The sequence below is a fragment of the Scardinius erythrophthalmus genome, assembly GCF_964197995.2.
Source record: "Scardinius erythrophthalmus genome assembly, chromosome: 22".
Lineage (NCBI taxonomy): Eukaryota > Metazoa > Chordata > Actinopteri > Cypriniformes > Leuciscidae > Scardinius > Scardinius erythrophthalmus.
Window position 1 is genome coordinate 27,520,716 of NC_138242.1, and position 24,836 is coordinate 27,545,551.

The window sequence follows — 24,836 nt, forward strand, 5'->3', positions numbered from 1 at the left end:
TGTTTCTTTACAAAGTTACATAGCTAACTAGTGGCCTGGCAGCATAATACAGCATTTTTAGTTGTTTTCATGGATCCTTGTGAAAGGGATCTTTTCACAAAGTTCGCAAAAAATGCAAAGGAAAACCTTTTCTGTTCTTAGTACATCCTTGTCATGTAAACGTAGCCTAAAGCTATTTCAGGCTTAGCTCCTTAGAAATGCTAAATACTGTATCAGTTCTCTGTTGCTAAACCTACACTAGAATCTAAAGTTTGGAGGGTTACAAAAATGGATACAAAATAGGAGACAGAGAGGATTATGGGAGCACTTGAGAGAGAATATTTATGAGGGCCACATCAGGTCAGGATAAAGAGGAAGACCCCCAGGATCATTTATAATTAAATTGCACAGATACACACAGCATACCTTTAAGTGGACGATTTCTGTTCCTCTGAGGATTGTGGGTTTCTTTTGTCTTTTTCTGTATGTTTACAAACAACACCATATAGGTAAGATGCAAGAGTTCATGAATAAAGGAGTTTACAGACCCTTGTGGTGAAAATCAAGTTTTTAAAGGGATACTCCACTTTAAAATGAAAATTCTGTCATCATATACTCACCCTTATGTTGTTTCAAACCTGTATGAATTTCTCTCTTCTGCTGAACAGAAAGGAAGATATTTAGAAGAATGTCAGTAACCAGACAGTTTCTGGTACCATTGACTTCCATAGTATATTTTTTTCCTACGAATTTTCTTTCAAGGAAAAAGCGCTTAAATGTCATTTCGGTGATCAAAGATGAGTTTTCAGGGATAAAATTATTGACTACAGGGGGACATTAAGAAAATATAAAACTGTATTGCAGGAAATGCAACTGAATTCGCTATGATTTCATTTAGGCTTTTATTCACATATAAAAACTGATCAGGGAACAACATAAATAGCATCTAATTTTGGTAAACGGAAGCTCAAGAATGTTTGCTTGACACACAAGAACCAATGAGGTTCACTCTCGTGTCAAGCAATTACAGTTGAGCTTCCTTCTTATGTTTTCTGATCAATGTTTATATATGAATAAAAGCCTAAATTAAATCTGTTCATCATTTAAGCAAATGTGTCTCTTCAGAGGACTTGGATTAAACCGCTCAGTTCCTATGGATTTCTGTTACAATCACTTTATGAACGTTTTGAAGTTTTGTTTGAATAGACTTTCAATGGAGGGACAGAAACGTCTCAGATTTCATCTGCTTGTTATAGATTCAGAATGACATCAGGGTGAGTAAATGATGACAGATTATTCATTTTTGGGATGAACTATCACTTTAACTGTCAACATGTTCATACTGTACAGCTATCATCCCTAAATAATAACACATTTGCCTCAATGACATTTGACGGAAACTCCAGCGCCCCCTTAACACAAGAATGTATACTGTAAAAAATTATATGACCAGTAAGTTATGATAACATATGTTTTTACATTGCTTTAACTGATCAAAATAAGTTAAGCAATTTTCAACTTTTTTAGAAGTCATTCAAGAGGCAACTCATTTAAAATCAGTTTAATGTAATTTAAGTTGAAATGACTTAAACATCCAAGTTGATTGTACTTACAAACGTCCAAGTTGATTGTGCTTACAAATTTAAGGCAGTGTATGTACAATAAGTATGTACTATGGACTACAATACATTGGCTAAACATTCTGCATACTTGCGCAAGCATGTTTATGGCCTTAGTGCTCAGTGTAATGTTTCCTCTCAAGCACAGAGACACACACAACAGGATTAAGATACTGTAACCCAGAATATATTTACAAAGACCTGCTGTCATTGTCCCATTCAGACATGCACAGCTTAATCCCACTGTCTGGACCAAAAAAGCTCACGTGTTTCTATTGTTAAGCTGAATGGAGGATGCCTGGCAGGACACACTGAGTTTAGGGGCTGTCATACGAATTGGAGCAAAGAAAGGAAACCAAATATGAAGAGCCTTTCATGTTTCATGAGCTTCCAAATAGTAACAATGCCAACAATGGTAGTGTAAATACATCCCATTGAAGCTGTGAATCTGGAAGAGCGCCAAGCTTTTGATTTGTACGTAAAAATGACATTTTGTGTTTTTCATTCTTAATTTTGGTGTGGAAAAAAAGTACTGAAAACCAATCTCAATCTGTTGCAATCCCAAAAACTGTTTCCCATAGAAAAATTAGATCAAGTTGAGCCGATTGGGGCTTAACATCAAGTCTGCAATCAAAAACTCTTAAAAAGAGAAATAAATCAGATGAGATCAAATGAGCAGCCTTATGCAATTTCATCCTCATTAATTTTATATCTCTCATTCACTAATAGGTCTCTACAATGCATACTTCATTAAACATCTGCTCTATGTTAAAAATTCTCATTTGTGCCTTTTTTGTCTTTTAGAAGAACATTTTGAATCCAACCTGATACTGAAACAATACAATGAGAACTTTATTAAATCTCCTGAGCTATATAAAAGTGCACACTCAGTATAATTGTGTTTATAATTCTACCTCCATCTCTTTTCCCAAAGCTCAACGTCTTCCTCTGAAATAACAACTCGCCCTTAAAGACTGTACCAATTATGGTGTTTGCGCTGATTACAGAGTTTGGAAGCGGAACAGTGATGGAGAACGGCTGCTGACAGTGGTTGTGGAATGATTAGGCCGCAGTATCCTTGGCCAGGACAAGGGTGAGACGGGTATCATTTATGAATTAATTATTGGTGAGTATGAGACTCCCTTGTCCCTCATTATTCAGGCTGGGTGAGATATGAATTGGCTTCCTCCAGTAATTAATGATTCTGCAGTTTAATAAAGGATATTACCTCACATATATGAGAGTGTGTGGATTTGCAAAGCAAATGCAACTTAGCCCACAACAATAAAATTATATTGGTTTAAAATTATATTTAAGGCAGTGTATGTATATGTATGAAGACTTCAGATGCAAAAGCCTCTAAGTGCCATCTGAAATTTTCTTCTAAAATAAGCATTTTTATCAAGCTCGTATATTGAAGTTCAGTAATTTTCATTGCCATTAAAGTGAAATAACTGAACATAAATATACAAGCTTGATAAAAATACTCATTCTAGAAGAAAATTTCAGATGGCACTTAGAGGCTTTTGCATCTGAATTCTTCATATATATATATATATATATATATATATATATATATATATATATATATATATATATATATATATATATATATATATATATATATATATATATATATATATATATATATATATATATATATATATATATATATATATATATATATATATATATATATATATATATATATATATATATATATATATAGTGAGGAAAATAAGTATTTGAACACCCTGCAATTTTGCAAGTTCTCCCACTTGGAAATCATGGAGGGGTCTGAAATTGTCATCTAGGTGCATGTCCACTGTGAGAGAAATAATCTAAAAAAAAAAATCCAGAAGTCACAATGTATGATTTTTTTAACAATTTATTTATATGATACAGCTGCAAATAAGTATTTGAACACCTGTCTATCAGCTAGAATTCTGACCCTCAAAGACCTGTTAGTCTGCCTTTAAAATGTCCACCTCTACTCCATTTATTATCCTAAATTAGATGCACCTGTTTGAGGTCGTTAGCTGCATAAAGACACCTGTCCACCCCATACAATCAGTAATAATCCAACTACTAACATGGCCAAGACCAAAGAGCTGTCCAAAGACACTAGAGACAAAATTGGGCTACGGGGAAATTGCCAAGCAGCTTGGTGAAAAAAGGTCCACTGTAGGAGCAATCATTAGAAAATGGAAGAAGCTAAACATCACTGTCAATCTCCCTCGGACTGGGGCTCCATGCAAGTTCTCACCTCGTGGGGTCTCAATAATCCTAAGAAAGGTGGGAAATCAGTCCTGAACTACACGGGAGGAGCTGGTCAATGACCTGAAAAGAGCTGGGACCACCGTTTCCAAGGTTACTGTTGGTAATACACTAAGACATCATGGTTTGAAATCATGCATGGCACAGAAGGTTCCCCTGCTTAAACCAGCACATGTCAAGGCCCGTCTTAAGTTTGCCAATGACCATTTGGATGAACCAGAGGAGTCATGGGAGAAAGTCATGTGGTCAGATGAGACCAAAATAAAACTTTTTGGTCATAATTCCACTAAACGTGTTTGGAGGAAGAAGAAAGATGAGTACCATCTCAAGAACACCATCTCTACTGTGAAGCATGGGGGTGGTAGCATCATGCTTTGGGGGTGTTTTTCTGCACATGGGAAAGGGCGACTGCACTGTATTAAGGAGAGGATGACCGGGGCCATGTATTGCGAGATTTTGGGGAACAACCTCCTTCCCTCAGTTAGAGCATTGAAGATGGGTCGAGGCTGGGTCTTCCAACATGACAATGACCCGAAGCACACAGCCAGGATAACCAAGGAGTGGCTCTGTAAGAAGCATATCAAGGTTCTGGCGTGGCCTAGCCAGTCTCCAGACCTAAACCCAATAGAGAATCTTTGGAGGGAGCTCAAACTCCGTGTTTCTCAGCGACAGCCCAGAAACCTGACTGATCTAGAGAAGATCTGTGTGGAGGAGTGGGCCAAAATCCCTCCTGCAGTGTGTGCAAACCTGGTGAAAAACTACAGGAAACGTTTGACCTCTGTAATTGCAAACAAAGGCTACTGTACCAAATATTAACATTGATTTTCTCAGGTGTTCAAATACTTATTTGCAGCTGTATGATACAAATAAATAGTTAAAAAATCATACATTGTGATTTCTGGATTTTTTTTTTTTAGATTATGTCTCTCACAGTGGACATGCACCTACGATGACAATTTCAGACCCCTCCATGATTTCTAAGTGGGAGAACTTGCAAAATAGCAGGGTGTTCAAATACTTATTTTCCTCACTGTATATATATATATATATATATATATATATATATATATATATATATATATTAGTTGGTTAGAATCAAATCCAAAATGATCGGATTCAAAACGAAAACAAATATTCTCTGTTTAAGTAATTTGTATAAAACCAACAAGATTTCCAGCTTCTCAAACGCTTCCTAATTATTTTTAATTCGGCCACGCCCACTCGCGCAAAAGATATTCACATGCAAATCTCCACATGGAACGCGATCGCCCTCATTACCTCAACAACAAAACAGTTCACTTCACTTTTCGTCGAGTTTGAAAGACGTGCCTGAGCTTACATTGGATTTACATCAGAAGGAGAAGAACGATATTTGAAGACAAGAAAGATAAGGTAAGAAATTCTTACATATTAGTTTGCTATTGTTGCATAAATTTCACATTGCAGTTGAACTGTTGCTAGATATATGGTGAATATTATAATATTTAGACCCGTGTTTACTGTTACTGTGTTTGTGGATATCTGCTCAAACGTAGATAGGCTATGTATATGGTAGGCCTAACCATAATGTTTTATATTTGATCGCAATCGCGTTTTAATGTATCATATTTTTGATCGCGATCGCGTTTTAATGTATCATATTTTTGATCGCGATCGCGTTTGAATGTATCATATTTTGGAAAAGCAAAACGCTCCAAACGGCTTCATGTTTTTACTATTATCTCATTTCATATCATCATAACGAATGGAAACATTTGAAGTAACATGATAATCAATATATTTTTCTCTAGCTTAGTTGTTACTGAAATCTTTTTGAAAATATATATAGGCTGCTATATTGTTATTATTTTATGCAGCACTGCGCATAGCCTATACCTACAAGGCACAACAAACCTGGTGTTCATTATATATTGTTGGAAACATTTGTGTGAGTGTGTGTGTGTATTCTGTGAATTAAAAAGCAATTTTAACAAGAAAAATCTAAAATGTATTCCCAAAATCGTGCAGGCCTTTCTCTTGATATCAGTATGTTCACTTTTTTTTTTTTCAGGGCCCAGATGCCACTGAGTCCTGCTGACTTCAACATTCACAGTACATGTCTCTGTACATGAACATGGTAAAGTGAAAATCAAACACCTTAGAAAATGAAAGGTATGTACAATGTTTTTAGGAATGGCACAAAGGTCTCTTTCTTCAATAAGTGCTTTTTTGTTGTGTATCTTTGGATTATGTTGTGTTGTAAATAAATCCAAACAATTTTAAAAGCCATTCTTTTTTAAATCTCCTCATTCTTTGTGCAAGGTTGGTCAGAATGATGGGCCCTGATAAGCTCCTAATAGGGCCATTAGGGAGGTTCTTTGTCTTTCTCAGGTGTGGAAAGCTTTCATATTAATGAGGTGATCCGCCCCTTCGCATATTGCTTTCTAACACAAAACACGTCGTAAAATTTTTAAATCAATATATTGTCTTCTCTGAATGAGCAGTCAGGGTGATTCTCACATAGTTTTAGAGCAAATATTCTAGGCTACGTGATACAATTTTCAAAAGTCTTGTGAAGAAATAATCAGTATGGGTTTCATGACCTTATTTCAGTGAGAATTTATTTTTGTATTTTCACAAACCACGCATAAATGTCATTATCTCAAAACTACAAACTTTTACATACATGCTGCTGATATATTATTGTAGCAGAGTTTGTGCTGAATACAGTGTAATTAGACTTTAGCCATGAAAATGTCACAAGTAACAGAAATAACCACAAATGTCAGAGCATGTCAGAACACCTCCAGGGCCCAGAAAACAGCTCAGACCTCAGAGGGTTAACATCTAACATAAAAGTTTGTAAAGTGTGTATCATAATCATTTGATTAAAATTTAAGGTAGATTCTTCTATTAAAGGTAGAAACGACTGAAGATCCTAATCTAAAGCTGATTCATACATCTCATACCTGAGTTTTTTTTTTTTTTATCACTTGTTCATCTGTCCTTGATGTTTCTGCCATACAAAGCAAACCTTTAGCTCCGTTTAAAAAACAAGTGAGCTTTCTTGCCGTGTTTGCTGCCTACATAGGAAGCTTCTTTATCAGGCGACATCCTAATTCAACTTTATTTGAAACGCTCTGTATACATGTGGAACACGTATAGATTTTCCTTTAGGATGCAGGCAATTTTTAATTGAATAAAATACATGTATATTTATAATTTAAATCTGCTTAGCTTGCCTTTGTCGCTATATGTAAATGCCCCATTAGAAGTTTGACAAAAAGGCCATCTTAGAAGACAATGCAGCATTGTTATCAGGAGCACAGCTTTTGGAAAAGAGCTTAAAAGTAGAAAAAGCCTTTGCTAAAACCCTTGATTTTTGACTAGAGAGTTGAAAACTTTATTTACGCTCTTAAAGATAAAGGTTCCAAAATGAGGTTTTCACAGTGATGCTATAGAACAGTGGTCCCAAACTGGGATACACACGGGGGTTTGTGAGGTGACAGAGTACACGAATAAAGTTTTGCTGTTCATTTAATTCTACCCCACCTCAGAATAACATTAAAACCGGGCATGTATTTCTAACAGGCAACATGCTGCTTCTAGTGTAAAAACAGGAAAATGTTAGTGCCGTGAAAGGTCAAAAACATGACATCCAATCAATTACCTCATCTTTTGCGGTCAAAACTGACTGCCTCCACACAAGCAGTGTGCATATGATAGGTTGCATGCAGAGTATGCTGCCTTGGCACCTGAAAATCAATTTAAGGGTCAAGTACTGTCCAAAGAATAGTGTCCAATTACCCAAAGAACCATTTGGTGAATAGTTCTTAAAAAAACAGTTTGTCTTAGTTTGAAGAACATTAAAAAAAATCGAAAGAATATTTTTTTCCATCATAAAGAATCTTTTGTGCAATGGAAAGGTCCAAGGTTCTTCATGGAGCCATTGATGTCAAGAGTGTACACCCACTGCTTCGGCTGTGTGTGTGTGTCCATGTTTTGCAGAGTGTGTGTCTTTACTGCTCACTGCTCCTAATGTGAGTGCACTAACTTATATGGGTTAAATGCAGAGGACAATAGAGGAGGACATTGGACATAACTCATATATTTTTTTTTAGTACCCCATTGAACTGGTTCAAACCTGGCAAAGCAATGGCGGGTTGATTGGTTAGTGCTAAAAGATGCTGTTTATTGGCACATAAACTTCTTTAATTTCCTTTCAGTCATATGATACTGCATGTTCAAACCCGGTTTGTGAGATAAATTCCTTTCTCCTCCCTCTATAAATAAAAACAGACAATCATTGAAAAGTATTATCTGCTGATCACTATTAGGCCAGTCTAACATCTACTGAATTTCAGCTCTGGATCTTCCTAAGCGCTTGATACACAGTGATACGAACAGTAACGATGGCGTCGGTTTTACCGTATCAATTCGAGCCCGAGTCCTCATCCTTTGGAAGTGCATGTGAAGTGAATTTGCTTTCGCAGAGCAGAAAACAGCGTCTTCTCGACATGTCGATAACACAAAACCAAACTCTTCTAGTCTCAGCTACAACTACAGTGTTTGAGGTTCAAAGTAGACATTGTCCGTGGGCAGCCAAAGACCATAGGCTGGCATTATGCAAATCTGTTACAAACCTATGTTTCATGCAGGAAGTGAGACTGGAATTACTGACGACTCGTTTAAGGCACTTCAGAATCGGTTCTTTCTTTTGGGAGACAATAACCTTCCATTTACCCTCAATCTTTGGAACTTTGCAGACCTTTTACATTCACATTCAGATATATTACACACTACATGAAAGGTAATATCTGAAAAAGCATAAAAGGGGCACTTTAAGATGCATCAGAATGTGGTCACTGGCCTAGTAATTTAAGCCATATTTTGCTGCTAACCATATGTAAGCTAAGTTATATAACATTATTTTGTATAAAATTGTCATTATTCCCTAAAAAACCTATGAAAAGTCAATTTTAAGAAGCATTTCCATTGAGAAATAAAGTACACAGAATTATTTATCCATTGTACTGTTGGAAGTCCAGCTTTGAGTCATTCCGAGATGATGTGCAGCTTCAAGGTCTCCAGCGAAATCCTCAAGCTATCGCAATGGGAACCAGTCACTTTCAGCGTAGACGCAGTGGTCGTGAAAACAGAACATAACAACTCTCAGCTGATCATTCCTGAGTGATGCTTTTGTCCTTCTCAGAACGTCACCTCACGCAGGAGCGCCGCAAGAACAACTGCAGCTCTTCCCCGAACGCAGTGCCTTTGTAGAGACCATTACCGCTCGTTTAATTTGATAATTTCAATGGTTAGAAGCAGCAGGGGCTGCAGCGGGATTTGAATAGGCCAGATGTGCTGCGCTGCGCCGCTCTCAGACAGGAGAAAAAAGACACATCAACTTCTTTTGACAGTGGAAAGACTCAATAAAGTCACGAAACTTCACCTCACCGATATCAGCAGGGCTCCTGAGATGCGAGCACACTGATTTTCTAAACTTAATCAACCCTTATGTCATATTAATAAGGCTTCAAAATAAAGTCAAAGCTAGGAAAAGTAACATTGACAGTAAATGCATTATATCTATATGCTTTAAATTCAAGTGACATAATAATTAAATGGGTATAATGATGATAGGGCATTTATTCTTGTCCTGTGACAATAAATGTATGCCATGTAGACTACAAAGTTTTGAGTGACAACCACAGTTAAAGGGACAGTTCACCCAAAAATTTAAATTCTGTCATTATTAACATGCCCTCCCTGTTTCCATTGCGAAACACAAAAGAAGATATTTTGAAAGTGAGTCCCAAACAACATTAAATTGGACCCCATTGACTTTGTCTGAGTAGATAAAACACACTGAAATATTCAAAGTTCCACACAAAAAAAGAAAGTCATACAGGTGTGTGTGTGTGTGTGTGTGTGTGTGTGTGTGTGTGTGCGCGTGTGTGTGTGTGTGTGTGTGTGCGCGTGTGTGTGTGTGTGTGTGTGTGTGTGTGTGTGTGTGCGTGCGTGCGTGCGTGCGTGCGTGCGTGCGTGCGTGCGTGCGTGCGTGTGTGTGTGAATTACATATATATATTGAAACTGTTGATTCTTAAAATTTTAATAATTGGCTTTTAAATATATTATTAAAATATTACGTGGAAGAAATGTACTTATCTTAAACTAAACTTAAAAATAAACAATTCAATTAGAGATGCACCGATGCTAAATTTCTCCACTGATACCGATAGCCGATTATTCAGAAGAATATCTGCCAATGCCGATAGTTAAGGGAAAACAATCTCTCTCAACTAATGCTGCAAACTATACAGGGAACCCTCTCATTTTGTACATTATTATAATATTGGCGGTTAAAATTAACAACAGAGCCCAACTTTTATATTCAACTGCTATTTATTTTCAGATATAATAAAAACTGAAATGTTCATATACAACATTAGATATAGTTTTCATAAACACCTGTCTTCATGAGAAATTCATTCAAACACACATATAATTAACAGTAAATAAGCTCCTGTCTAGTGTTTTGTATAGCTAACTAACAAACTGTGATCATTTGATAACTTTCCTGAAGTAAATGCAACGTTAAGTGACATATTGTTCACAAGTTGTTTTACTGGCATCTTTCCGCGTCAACACTGATTGATCGAATACATGAGACATGATACATACCGAAAAGTTGTACTGTATCTTTCAACATACCTTCAGATGTTCATGCATGTTTTTACATGCTATAACTTGTATTAAAGAGGAAGAAAAGACTTGCGCTACAGCGATCTGTCACGTCACATTTAAGAGCGTCAAAACGGCACTTATTATTTGAATTTCGTAATTAAATGGACAGAATTTGAAATCTGAGACTGTGTTTCTTGTCAGAAGTACCAAAGCACAATGCTCTTTGCGATTATTGGATGGGAGGTGCGGGATTGGCAACCCTGCCTTGAACTATGGGTGATTCATTTAGGGTCAAATAGAGCCTGCTTTAACATCACTTTTTTTTAACTGTCAATGCATTATTGTTGCATAGACAGCCCTAAATTCAATCCTTCACACACAGTATGAGTTCCAGTCTGACACATTTTTCCACCTCTTTTGATTAATATGATATAATCTGTCCTGGGGTGCGTTTCCCGAAAGCATCGTTAGCCAACTATGGTCGCAAGTTCCGTCGTTATCAGCATAGTTCAACGATTTGGTGTTTCCCGAAACCATCGTTCCAACGAACGTTCGCAAACAGCATCGCAAACTTGTATGGTTGGAACGACAGCTCTCGAGCTGTGGTTAGAAGCATAGTTTCTAGTTTACATGAGATGTAGACTGAATAAATCCTTATCTTTAGCAAAATAAGCAAGCTGACATTCAGTACAACCCGTGTTATTTATTTAGAAAACATACAAATGTAATTTACGTATTTTAGTTTGTCAAGAGATTTAAAGCACCGTCTTTGAAGACTGCGCATGTGCGAACGTGCTCTACTATGTAAGAACGAGCCAAATATTGAGTCTGGTAATAAAGCAAAATAACTCAGAAAAATTAGAAATGGTTTTCAGATGCCATGTCTGTAACTTATATGACAAAATCTAGCGTTAATTCGATCTCAAACAGATTAATTAAAATAAGTTATTAGTCCACCACGTGCGAGACGTCATAAACCAACGTGGTTGAACGATACTTTGCGACATACGGTTTCGGGAAACAGTCGTGACTAGCTTGTTGATTTCTCCAACGATGCATCGTACTATGGTAGTTAAGCAGCGAGTTATATAGTTGTACGGGAAACGCACCCCTGATTGGCTGAAAGATGAGGAGGTCGACAATACTGTATATTTAACTGTAGGAATACACTGACAGATCCATAATCATCAGGAAAAGTTTGATACCAAATAATTTCTTCCAACCACTTGAAAACAATTACTAGGTCAATATAATCATTTAATTATATATATATATATATATATATATATATATATATATATAGCTACAGTAGTTGATTTCTCCAACAATGCATCGTATGGTAGTTAAGCAGCGAGCTATATAGTTGTACGGGAAACGCACCCCTGATCATCAGCTGTTTTTAAACAATCGACCGATTGTCTAAAATAATTGCTTTTATCGGTCGATGCCAATTATTGGCCGGTACATCGCTGCATCCCTAATTCAAATGTATTAAATGATTTAACACAAATACAAACTTATATAATAAGAGATAAATACTTCAAAACCTTTTACAAAACAATATAACAAACCAACAACAAATTGGTCCACACAAGATAATGTGAAAGTTGCAGATGCTCTAAAGACAGAAAGAGTTGCCTCGCAGACTGTTAACAAAGCCACTGCTGAGTCATAGTCTTACAAAATCTGCTTCATTACTCAATATTTATTGAGCTCTAGCAAGTGGAGGTCTATAGGCTTCTATCCCCACGGGCCGCTTGTGCCGCAGGCATGCAGATCAGCGAGTGTATCAGCCGGGCAGCATCTTGCACTGCTTTATGAGCTGGCGGACAGGGTTAAGGACACCACTGACATCTTTACCATACTCAATAGACAGTTTCCGGGAGCATTTCCACACACATACACTTTCAGTCAGTGGTGCGAGTGCACCAGTAAAATGCAAAGAGAGAACATACAAAACAAAACAGATGAAAACATAGAGATGCTCGCAGACGGAGCTTTTAAGTGGCGTTTGAAAATGGCAGCTTGTGTAATTTTTGTCAATCTCCTTCACACAGGGACACAATGGGCCCAATCAAACCACTCAATCCTGCCCAACCACCAGGCAAGCACTTATGGCTGTCAGTCACAGCGCAGACCGGGGAATGGCTTTAGATGCTTACCTACAATGTTTTCCTTTCAGAGCTGTAACGTGGACCGAATTTGCTTCCTGTGCTAATCAAATCTCATGGATCATAATTAGCTTGCAGACTAACTAAACTAAAATCAACCGCGACGCAGGGAGAACCTCAAGATTTGTTGAAGGCCCGAAAATAGTTCAGAGCTGCTCAAAGAAATTTAATAATTCGTGGCACAGTTTCACTCACTCCCACTTTAATAATATTTACTCTTACGGCTTCTCCCGCAAGATGAAAGCGAACGCTCCGTCTGATTTCCATTTAAAGATTCAAATCCTCTTAAGCTTTCCGTGGGATGCCGCGTTGCATTACTGAGCAGCTCTGAAATTGCAAAGTCTGGCCGGTTGTTTCCTGGGTGTATCGACACTTTTGATAATCTCATAAATGCAAAAAAATTCCACTTAGCGAGCATGAGATATAGATGTGGCTCAAGGCCATGAATCCAATTAAATATCTACACGTGGCAGTGCGGTCAGCGATGTGATGACGCCGTCAAAAGCCCGCGGTTACATTTCTGTCCGTCAAACGGTGCAGCCGACAACCTGCAATTAAGAAAAAAAGCAAAGCGAACCCAAACGTGCACTGCTGCGGACACGGTTCTGGCGGGTCAAAAGAGTAATGAATTTTGAGAAAGCAATCAAGTCGAGCTGTAAAAATTCTGTTTGAGGAGCGACACTTTCACAGCATAACCAATTCATACATTAAACCAAAAAGGCTCACTTACATATCCTACGTTTTTCAAATATGATAATAGCCACTGCTGCTTCACAGATACCAACCGAGTGCCATTAATTCCTTTTTCTTTTTTTTTTTTTTTGTGCTGTAAACAGCTTGAAAATTCATATGCGTTTCCGAACTCTGTCCATCAGCGGTGGCGTGACTGGAATTTCTCTAAAGCAGCTGCGGCCGGCTCCATGTCAAGAAGAACACGTTTTCATTACAACCCTATAATGTTACGCTCTCAACTTTGCAATAACCCACGCTCGATGGTCACACACAAATGCGCAGTCGCTCTATGTGGCCTCCTCCTGAAGAAAACACATCCTCATTTTTTAATGAGAATGGCAGGAGCCGAATAAACCCATTAGATGACGTTAGTAAAAGCAAGTTGACAAAAGCCTTTAATGCATTTATGTGCTTTGTCATATGTGTGGGTGAAACCCTGCAGCGGTGACTATGAAGTCTAATCTTCATTTTTATAGAAGACAGTTTGAACTCGTTTCTCATTTAGAGAGCAAACCCTGCATGTTCGGTTACACTGTCAGCCAACAGCTCAGTGCTGAGAATCAATTATAATGGAGGGAAAGTTTACTGGGCTAATTTAATTAATGTTATTGCTATACTTAATATTGCTCACGCATTAGCAGTTGTTTTACCGAGACTGTCGATTGCGTGCTCTCTAGCTTTAGCTTCTTATTAAAGTTTATTGATGTGACTGACACTGTCAACAGTCAACGTGATACAGCAACAGTGATCAGTCCTGTTATTTCATTATTGACTAAATGTCCATTTCAATACAAAATTAAGCTCAATCTATCTATCTATCTATCTATCTATCTATCTATCTATCTATCTATCTATCTATCTATCTATCTGTCTGTCTGTCTGTCTGTCTGTCTGTCTGTCTGTCTATCTATCCATCCGTCTGTCCATCATTCTGTCAGTCTGTCAATTTATCCATCCACCAATCCATCCATCCGTTCTTCTTTCTGTCTGTCTGTCTCTCTATACATCGTCCGTCGTTCTGTCTGTCAGTCGATCTATCCATCCAACTGACGTTCTATCTATCTATATCTATCTATCTATCTATCTGTCTGTCCGTCCGTCCGTCCGTCCGTCCATCATTCTGTCAGTCTGTCAATTTATCCATCCATCCATCCATCCATCCATCCATCCATCCATCCATCCATCCATCCATCCATCCATCCATCTGTTGTTCTTTCTGTCTGCCTGTCTCTCTATACATCTGTCCGTCGTTCTGTCAGTCGATCCATCCATCCAACTGACGTTCTATCTATCTATCTATCTATCTATCTATCTATCTATCTATCTATCTATCTATCTATCTATCTATCTATCTATCTATCTATCTATCCGTCCATCATTCTGTCAGTCTGTCAATTTATCCATCCATCCATCCATCCATCCATCCATCCATCCATCTTTTGTTCTTTCTGTCTGCCTGTCTCTCTATACATCCATCCATCCATCCATCCATCCATCCATCCATCCATCCATCCATCCATCCATCCATCCATCCATCCATCCATCCATCCATCCATCCATCCATCCATCCATCCATCCATCCATCCATCCATCCATCCATCCATCCATCCATCTTTTGTTCTTTCTGTCTGCCTGTCTCTCTATACATCCATCCGTCGTTCTGTCTGTCAGTCGATCCATCCATCCAACTGACGTTCTATCTATCCATCCATCCATCCATCCATCCAAATTTCAAAAACCATCCGGAATTCTGCATCCTGTTTGCTCAGTTCGAATTCTATTCAAATTCAGAAGTTGAACTGGAATTTATGTAACAGGCATTCTAAATTCAATTTTGAATGATGCACATTCTTGAAGGGAGGACAGAAAAATTCCTTGACACTGAAACCTTGCAGCATCGCACCTTGTTAAAGCAGCGTGACACACGATTCAGAGCTGTGACTGTCCAGCTAAATTCACATATATTCAGAGCAGCTCATACACACAAAAACTTAAACTATTGTTGTTTTTACAGTCCTCGGCTGACAAAAGTGGAGTTCATTTCCTTAGACAGTACCTCCCTGAATCTCAAACAAATCTGTCATTCCTAAGAATCTCTACTTTTTTCCCCCTGCGCTTACACTCGACACCTCCTCACGGGTTGTGTGTCACGTCCGTCTATCTGTCTGCTTGTAAGAGCGAGTGTAGAACTAAATGACCCATGTGTCTGCTGTAGAGTGGATTGGCAGGAAGATCGTTGCTGTGGGCAGGAACCTGTCTGGAGATGCCTGAACGCTGCGCTCTCCCTTCTGATTTGGTGTCAGGGCACATTGCGGTGCAGAGATGGGGTTCAGATTGGCAGTGACCCTCTACACTTATCTGGATTTCAGTATTTATTTCCTGGCCTCGGCTTAGATCAATGGCTTGTTTATCATAAACATGCGACCTACAATCAACCTGTTCTGTCTGTAGGAGCTAGCATGAAACTGTTACTTTCCAAAATCCAAGCAACTTATATTTCAATTTAAAGAAGTCAAAATATGATTTTAACAATGTAGTTAGCTTTGCAGGCTGCTAAGAACAAAAACAAACAGCTAACTAACAGCTATTTTTTTTATAAATATACTGTTATTTGCTATCTGTTTTCTGTGTTACATTCATGTCACTCATTCATGTAACTGATTCGCTCAACAACACTGATTCATTTAGGAACAAAACAAATGAGTGGATGCATCCAAAATTGCATACTTCCCTTGATATAGTAGGTGGAAAACAGTATGTGACAAGATTAGAATGTCCAAATTCACAGTACTGATAAAAGAGTAGGCAAAAAGTACCTACTCCTTTTGGCGAGATTCTGAAGCATACGATGGATACTTAACTATATATCCCATGAGGCCACAGAGAGGATTTGTGAATGGCAGTGAGGCGACGTCAATGACTCTGGTAGGTCCACCGCTATCTCGCGATCAAGTCGTACAATTTGTATAAACCCCAGGGATGGGTAGGTTTAGGGGCGGGGTCAGGGGTAGGTAATTCGTCCGAATTCCACGTATTGGGCAACTTGTAAAATATTTTAGATTTAGCAAAAGTCCTATGAATTCATACGAGTGAGGTCGAATGTATTCGTACGAATTAGTCCCTGCATAAAATTTGAACAAATTGCCGTGAGATCGGGTTGGGTACAGTAGGTTACATGACAATGTCAACATGGCGAATGTAATTACATTCATACTACGCATATTTATACTACAGGTATGGTGATTCATTCAGGAATAAAACATGTGACTGTGAGTGTAGTTCATGAGTGAGTCACTGAACCGATTTGTTCAACAATGATTAATTCAGGAACAAAACAAAGGATTGTTTCTCTGATGGAATCATTGAATTATTCAAATACGCACATTACTAACATGCTCTTTATATAACAAAAATAAATATTGCACCATTGACCAACTGAAACCTGGTCTAGTCTCTAGTCTAAAAGTCTAAAGCAATATCCTTTTTGTTATTTAAAGAGCGCGTTAGTAATGTGCATATTTGAATAATTCAATGATCAGTTACCTCAAAATAGAAACGCACCAACAATGCGCCAGAACACACCTCGTTTTCAGACCAACACGCCCATGGGCGCACACATGGGCGCAAATGGATTTGCTATTTAAACAACGTGGCGCAGGACGTGAAAATGATAACTGCGTCGGGCTGAAACTAGCAAAACACACCAGTGTAGTGCTTGACGCTGCATTGCGCTGGCTATATGATAGGGCCCTATGTGTTACTTGGAGACACACAATGGTTAATAGACTAAGTAAGTGGAATGAATGTGTCTAAAATGTAGCATAAGTTATTTAATATTAACTTCTTGTTTAGTGAACTGTTGAATACAATGTTGTATAAAACATAAACATGAAAACATGTATGATGAATGGCAACTTTTAATCATTTATCAAAATATTTTTTATATAAAAAAGTTATGCTAAATATAACCCTACCCTAAAGAGTTGTTTATTATTATAATTTATTGTTAATTATATTAATAATATAGCCTAATTAACAATAAATTATAACATTAAAGTATATATATATATGCACAGTATATTTGTGTGTGTGTGTTCTGGATCATTTATTTAATGTTAGCTATTGATTCCTAGTCATGTGTGTGTGTATATATATATATATATATATATATATATATATATACACACATGACTAGGAATCAATAGCTAACATTGATTATATATATATATAATATATATATAATATATATATAATGCTATATATATATATATACATAGTAAAAAAAATAGCTTGTTACTGGGAAAGCTGAAGAAAGGCTACCGTTCAGCTATAAAAATATAGTAAAGTTAGTTAGTAGTGTCTTTACTTTTAGTCCCCGTCTTTTTAACAATTTTAGGAAAGGCTGCTATTGATCTCCAAAAAAAAGGGACCAGAATTAGAGAAACAGCAAACGAGAGGAAAAAAACAACCCTGGCAAATCTCCTTTTGAATCCCGAAAGGCCTGTCAGAGGTTCTCAAATGCTAAGTCTGCTCTGACAGGAGGGTTTTTGCTTTGAAAGGTTCCTTCCACTCAAGTACAGCTTAATCACATGAGTTTGTTCATGCTAGTGAAACCACGCTGGCCCAGAACACATGCAGCGACGCTGGTGAATCTGACAGCAATCACAAGGCCCATCATGTTTGGAAAACCCCTTTTTAATTAATCTGTCACTGTAGATCCAGAGGCACAGGACAACGTTCCTGGTTGCTTTGACCTCGTCGACAACCTTCAACGCTGCACACACACTGACATTTTAAGACACTATTCACCCATTATCTGCACATAAAGCTATCATATAACTAGCAATATAGAATATCAGTTTTTCATTCTCTTTTAAGTTTGCCTCTATATGATCGCAAGATGATTCCCAATATATCTTCACCCGATTCGACACTGCAAAGTTGGTCTCAGCGCTCACGGTCAGACACAAGAGCGCTGTGGGAAACACTTTCACCCCGTCTGTGACACGTCTGTCCATCATCTCCGGTCTAGACCACAGAGCTCTCATTTAACTGGCTATTACTGATGGTGGCCTGTATTACAGAAGGCGTGGGATTCAGACCTCATTAATTCCTATAGGAAGGAGGAAATAATGAGGAAAATCAAGCCTGACTGCTACAGATAGGCACAGTGTCATTTTTCCAGACCTCTCTCACTCAGACTCCAGTTCGGGAAATGCTACAGTTTTTCGCATCTCATGCCTGATACATCCTCGTGATGTCACAAAAAACACCCAATTAGATGAAATCCCACACATAAATATGGATTAGTCGCACAAAAGCATGTCCAGGCCTCATTTCACCAAAAGAAATATATATATATATGTAGCCTAGAGAAAATAGGACTATATTAAAACTGACTGCATTATTTCCATGACAAATAAGCATATCGTCCAAATTCTCATTACTACATAAATGCATTAGAGGCATTTTACTTTTAATAAAATTCTCATGATTTTTAATAATGATTCTCATTATTGCAGTACAGTCATTTTTACATTATTAGTCATTTTTAATTAAAAACTGCATAACTTACAAATAGTGATGTACATTATGGTTCAAAAGTTTGAGGTCAGTATGGTTTTTAAAAATTGTGCACAGACATTAAATTGAACACAAGTGACAGTAAAGACTCTTTTTCAACTTTCTATTATCAAAGAAGATAATAAGAAATGTTTCTTGAGCAGCAAATCATCATATTAGAATGATTTCTCAAGGATCATGTGACACTGAAGACTGGAGTAATGATGCTGAGAATTCAACTTGCATCAGAAATAAATAACATTTAAAAATTATATTAAAACAGAAATCAGTGTAATAATATTTTACAATATTACATAATATTTTACTGTATATTTGATCAAATACATGAGGCCTTGGTGAGCTTAAGAGACTTATTTCAAAAAGATTTACAAAAATTGTACAGAACCCTTTAAACAGAAGAGTATGTACAATTTCAATAATACATGTTTATTTATTTCAAATTACATTCATGAGATTTTTTGCATTATGGTAGTGATAATGTTTGAGGAAATGTGCTTAATTGTCATGAAAATAATGCCATAATGCAAACGAGGAAAAAAAGAAAGTTTAATTTTCTTTATGGGAAAAGTAATTTACTTCTTTACATTTCATGTGTTTGACAGGTTTTATCACAGAATTTACGAGATAAAGCAAAATCGTGTTTCTTAAATAAAAAATGAAACTGAATTTAAATATCTAGACTACATGAAATGTGTCGTCCATAAGCAATGAAATAACAAACATATCTCTGAAAATTGTAAGTTTTTATGGCATAATGTGATTTGAATTTGGGTCTTTCCAGCTTTTCCTCGGATTTCGCACACACACACACACACACACACACACACACACACACACACACACACACACACACACACACACACACTGCCGAATGCTGTCTCTTTCTCTATGGAACTAGGTGTTATCGTCTCAGAGCAAGGTGAGGTTCACAAAAGACATTCACCAGAGGTCACCTTTCCCACAATTCACTTGGGCCTTCTGAACCACTATCTGGCATGTCAACAACAGGGTGGCAGAATGGACTCCTGACAGGGGAGAGATTAAAAAAAACGAACAGGCTTAAATTAGATAGAAAGAAAGAAAGAAAGGAAAGAAGAAAGAAAGATCGAGAGAGAGAGAGAGAGAGAGAGAGAGAGAGAGAGAGAGAGAGAGAGAGAGAGAGAGAGAGAGAGAGAGAGAGAGAGAGAGAGAGAGAGAGAGAGAGAGAGAGAGAGAGAGAGGCTGGAATAAGAAAGCTTCTACCTGTGATTGATTACAGTATTGCTTTTCTCTATTACAAAAAAGTGTTGACGAACCAACTTTTATTTTACCATGCTTTACAATTGAAAAACTAGATCTACTGCTAATAAGAACCAAATGTACCCATTTGACCACAAGCAAAATGAGAAAAACAATCTTAAATAAATTACTATCGAATTGCAAGGGAGCAGATCTTAAATAATTTGTTAAGAATAACTGCATTTACATTCAGCAACTAAAACTGCATTCAAGATACATATTTTAGTGTTAAAATTACATTTGGGAATCAAACCCATGGTTTTGGTTTTATATGATCAAAAGAAACTCTAGATGATTGCGCTTTAACATTTGAATGATGTAATAAGGTATTTTAGATAATGAAAAAACAACAGGAACTGTAATTTGTCACTTGCTTGTCAGCCAGACAGTTTCTTTTGCAGTTCTAAATAGTAATAATAATAATAATAATAATATATGTTTTTATGTATAGGGCCTTTTGAACACTCAAAATCACTTTATAATTACAATGAACTTTGACAATAGTTCTGACAAGTATGACACAAATTATGTTTGGAATACACTGTAAAGAAAAAAAGAAATCCTGATAAATTTATGTTAAAAAACGGCAGCTGTGGTTGCCAGAAATTCACAGAAAAAAATGCAGTGAAAAAGTTTTGGGTATTAAGGAATGGCATATTTTGATGCATGTATATTTTAAAACTTATAAACGTATATTTCATTGACCGATTTAATATACCAGGCCACCATCCCACAAACTTTTTACCTTAAAATCTACTGATAATCATATCTAGCAATCTGCACCGTTAAGAGTTCATCACAAGTGGCCTGCATAAAACATGAATAACGCCAATACATATACAGACGGTTACACGGGGTCATACAAACAAAGACAAAACGGTAAAGCACACATGACACTAAAATAATGCAATAAACAACTAAATAACACAAAACTCACAAATATCAAATAAACCGTTCAATTATATGTGATGTGTCACACGATTTATTTTTCACTGTAAATCATAAGGTTATTTGTAACAATTTGTAAATATGACAGTATTTTACAAGAAAATTATCCTATCTATAATACAAAGTTCAAAAATAAGTCTTTATTATTATCAATAATCTTTATTATCCCATAATCGTCATTTAAGTGATTTCCAATGAGCCTATACTGTAGATTGACTTTCAAAATACAGCGTTTTTCTGTAAAAATTGCAAATATTTTTACAGTGTACGTGAATATCTTTCAGTTACATAATAATGACACATCTGAAATATTGAAACAGACTAAACTGATTCAGATGAATTGAAATCACGTAAACCAAGTCAGTGAAACAAAATTAGGAGACATATGTGCAATAAGGAACTAAAGGAAACACATAATGGATGCTGGAGGGAGAGGGACACACATGGCGAATTATCCCAGCAGCCTACGCCTGCCTCACGCCCGTGACCTGTGTATCTCTTACCCAACACACACACCGTCAGCCAGAGAGCCAATGAGGAACATCTGTTAGACTGTCAATCTCCCATACCCACACACACACACACTGCAATCTCATCACAGGCAGAAACCTTCTTCTTCCCGCCACTGAAAAGGTTGCCATGCTCACATGGTTAGCCAAGCTGCTGACATTTGTTAGTCTGTTTATGTGGAAATAGATAGTGTTATTACAACGAGGTGTGCTTCTCTCGGCCCATCTGTACCGGCACAGCTGCTGTGCCTCACGGAAAAACAAAAAAGGGAAAGGAAAGGAGAGAAAATAAATAAATGTCACAAGATAAAAAGCCAGTTGGCATTGAATGCCTTGCACTCCTGCCTGGGAGAGGATTTAGGAAACAAAGCCAGACGAACACAAAGAAAGAAAAAAATAATGTGCGCGTGTAAAATGCCCAGCTTTGTGTTTGTGGATTTCCGCGGCATTTTTTTTCCATGCACTCATTCTGTCGTCCCTGCATATGTGGCACCTGAACCTCTGAATTGGCCTGCTGAGGAATCAACTCCGCACATACCAACGACTGATCGACAGAATAGAAGCCCGTCACGGAGCTCGGAATTTCCGTCAACAAATAGAGCTAAAAAAATATATATATAAACAGTCCCCTTGGGAGCTGCCATTCATTTCCCCCGGTGAAGACGTTTTGTGGTGCGCCAAGCGTTCAGCTTATCACCCGCTCAGCCTGACTCTTATCGAAATCAGATCCTGCGGACACACGGACGGAAAAGAGTGACCACACAGAATGAATTCAAACGCTATTATTCTCTCCTCATAACATCTAAACCTCCTCTTATAACACCTGATTAAAAAGCATTTATGATGCATGTAATCAGGGATCTACAATCTTAAGTAATCACTAAGCCAATTCAGATAATACACAGTATTTATAGCCTTCAACTAGTATTTGGATGCTTAAATCACACTTTACCAACCAATTATTAAATATTAAGTGTCTTCTGCAAAAAGAAATGATGCTAGAAGTATTCTCAAAATAAATAGAAATCATATTTAAATATTTCTTTAAAATAAATGCCTCTTAGTTTAATATTTTGTTTTATAATTTAAGGACATTTAAAGTGCCTAAATAATCTTCGGGGCTACTGTTTATTTTATGAACTTAACATTGAGCATAGCATAATATAATTTCCTTGAAATGCCTAAAATAATAACTATAAACAAATATCCTTTGACAAAAATGGAAAGAAAATCAAAATGGCTACTTTAACTTACTATAAGGGATAGTAAGATTTTCTTTTTTGAAAAAGAAAATTGATACATTTATTTAGCAAGAATGCAATAAATTGATCAAAATCAATTATTCAAAATAAAAGATTTTTATTTCACATAAATGATGTTCTTTTGAACTTTCTAGTCATTAAAGAATCCTGAAACATTCTACAAACATATTAAGCAGCAAAACAAGATGTATTTTAAGATTTCTAATTGTATGCACCAATTAAAACAACCAGAAAATAGCACTACCACAGTGAGGCTCTGTCTATCATAAAAAAATTGAATAATAAATTGAACAACAGAGGTTAAAGTCATAAATAGGACCATGAAAGAAAGGAAGAGGATGGAGCAGGGTTTTTGTGAAGAACACATGGAGCTAGCAAACCCAGGGTTTCAAATAAATAGGGCTCCTACAGTGACTCCTGTACGCACACAAATGTGAATATTATAAACGTCAAACTAAATTCTCCGCATTTGTGCTCTCAAAAACATGAAGCATATACTAAAGAAAAGAAAGAGAGCTAGATCGGTTAGAGAGGGAGTGATCCAGAGATCAAAAACCCAACAGGATGTTTATTTCTGAGACGGGACTGTGGCTCAGCACAGACATGGTAAAAGCACGCCGAGACGTGCACCAGTCATGAGCTGTTTGCACTATTCAAGAGCATTCAAAGAAACCAAAGTAGTGCAAAGCACTCTGGGAGGCAGATTTGCCTCAATTTTTAATTCCATCCATCTCAGAATACTTTAGATGTGTTCTTTGTGGTGCATTCAGAGTACATGAACACTGTCCATGTAATGCCGGAATTGCACTTTCAGGTCATGACCTTCCATAGCAAATTGGACCGACTGGACCATTTATCCATTCAATCACACATGCATGTAAACGCTCACACTCACGTGCAAAAACACATAAACCTGGGCTACAACAGAATTTATTCAAAATTCAAAATCAACAAGTAAGTGGCTTGACTAAATGACTAGTTCTGTTAGGACCACTATCGTCAAAGACCATTGACAATTAGCATACAGTTTGGATTGGCGGTATGGTTCTGTTCTGGGCGAGAGCAACAATAACCCCCCTAGGGTAAACAGAACAGAACCAACATGAATGTATTGCAGATATCATTAATGTCAATATTTTACTGTACAACATAATTCGAGAATTTAGTCGGAATCAGAATGCCGATCCTGACTGTCGAGAGGAGGAGCTGGGGAGGGAGGAGGGTAATTAGCTCCAGAAAAATGCGATAGCTGCTGATAATACTGAAGGAGCTTATATGTGGATGCTGTAATAGGCGTTGTATTGCTATAGGTAGATATATAGCAACGCTTGATTGTGTCTTTAAAGGGTTACTCCACTCAAAAATAAAAAAGAAGATCTTTTGAGAAATGTCTCAGTTACCCCTTTTCTACCGACATGGCTCCGGTGCGGGTTCCCAGTCTTTGTTCATCCTCGAACTGTTCCGCATATTTCCTTGCAGAAAAAGGGGTTCCAGGCCGGAAAGATCGGTTCAACTCCGGCCATAAAAACTTGCTGTTCTCAAATGGAGCCGTGGAGCGGGAAATATAGCCTACTATATTTAGACTGTCAGTCCAAATCCGATTTTTGTGCATATCCGATTGAAATCCGATCAGATTTAGCTAGTGTGAATGACACACGAAAAAAATCACAATGCTATTTTTACAAATCCATTTCGAGCTACATTCATGTGTTTTGAAATCCTATTCAAATCTCATTTCTGGAAATTCGTTTCAGTCTGACTGCTCCGATCGGATTTCACATGGTTTATGTGACTTTCTCACACCATGTAAAA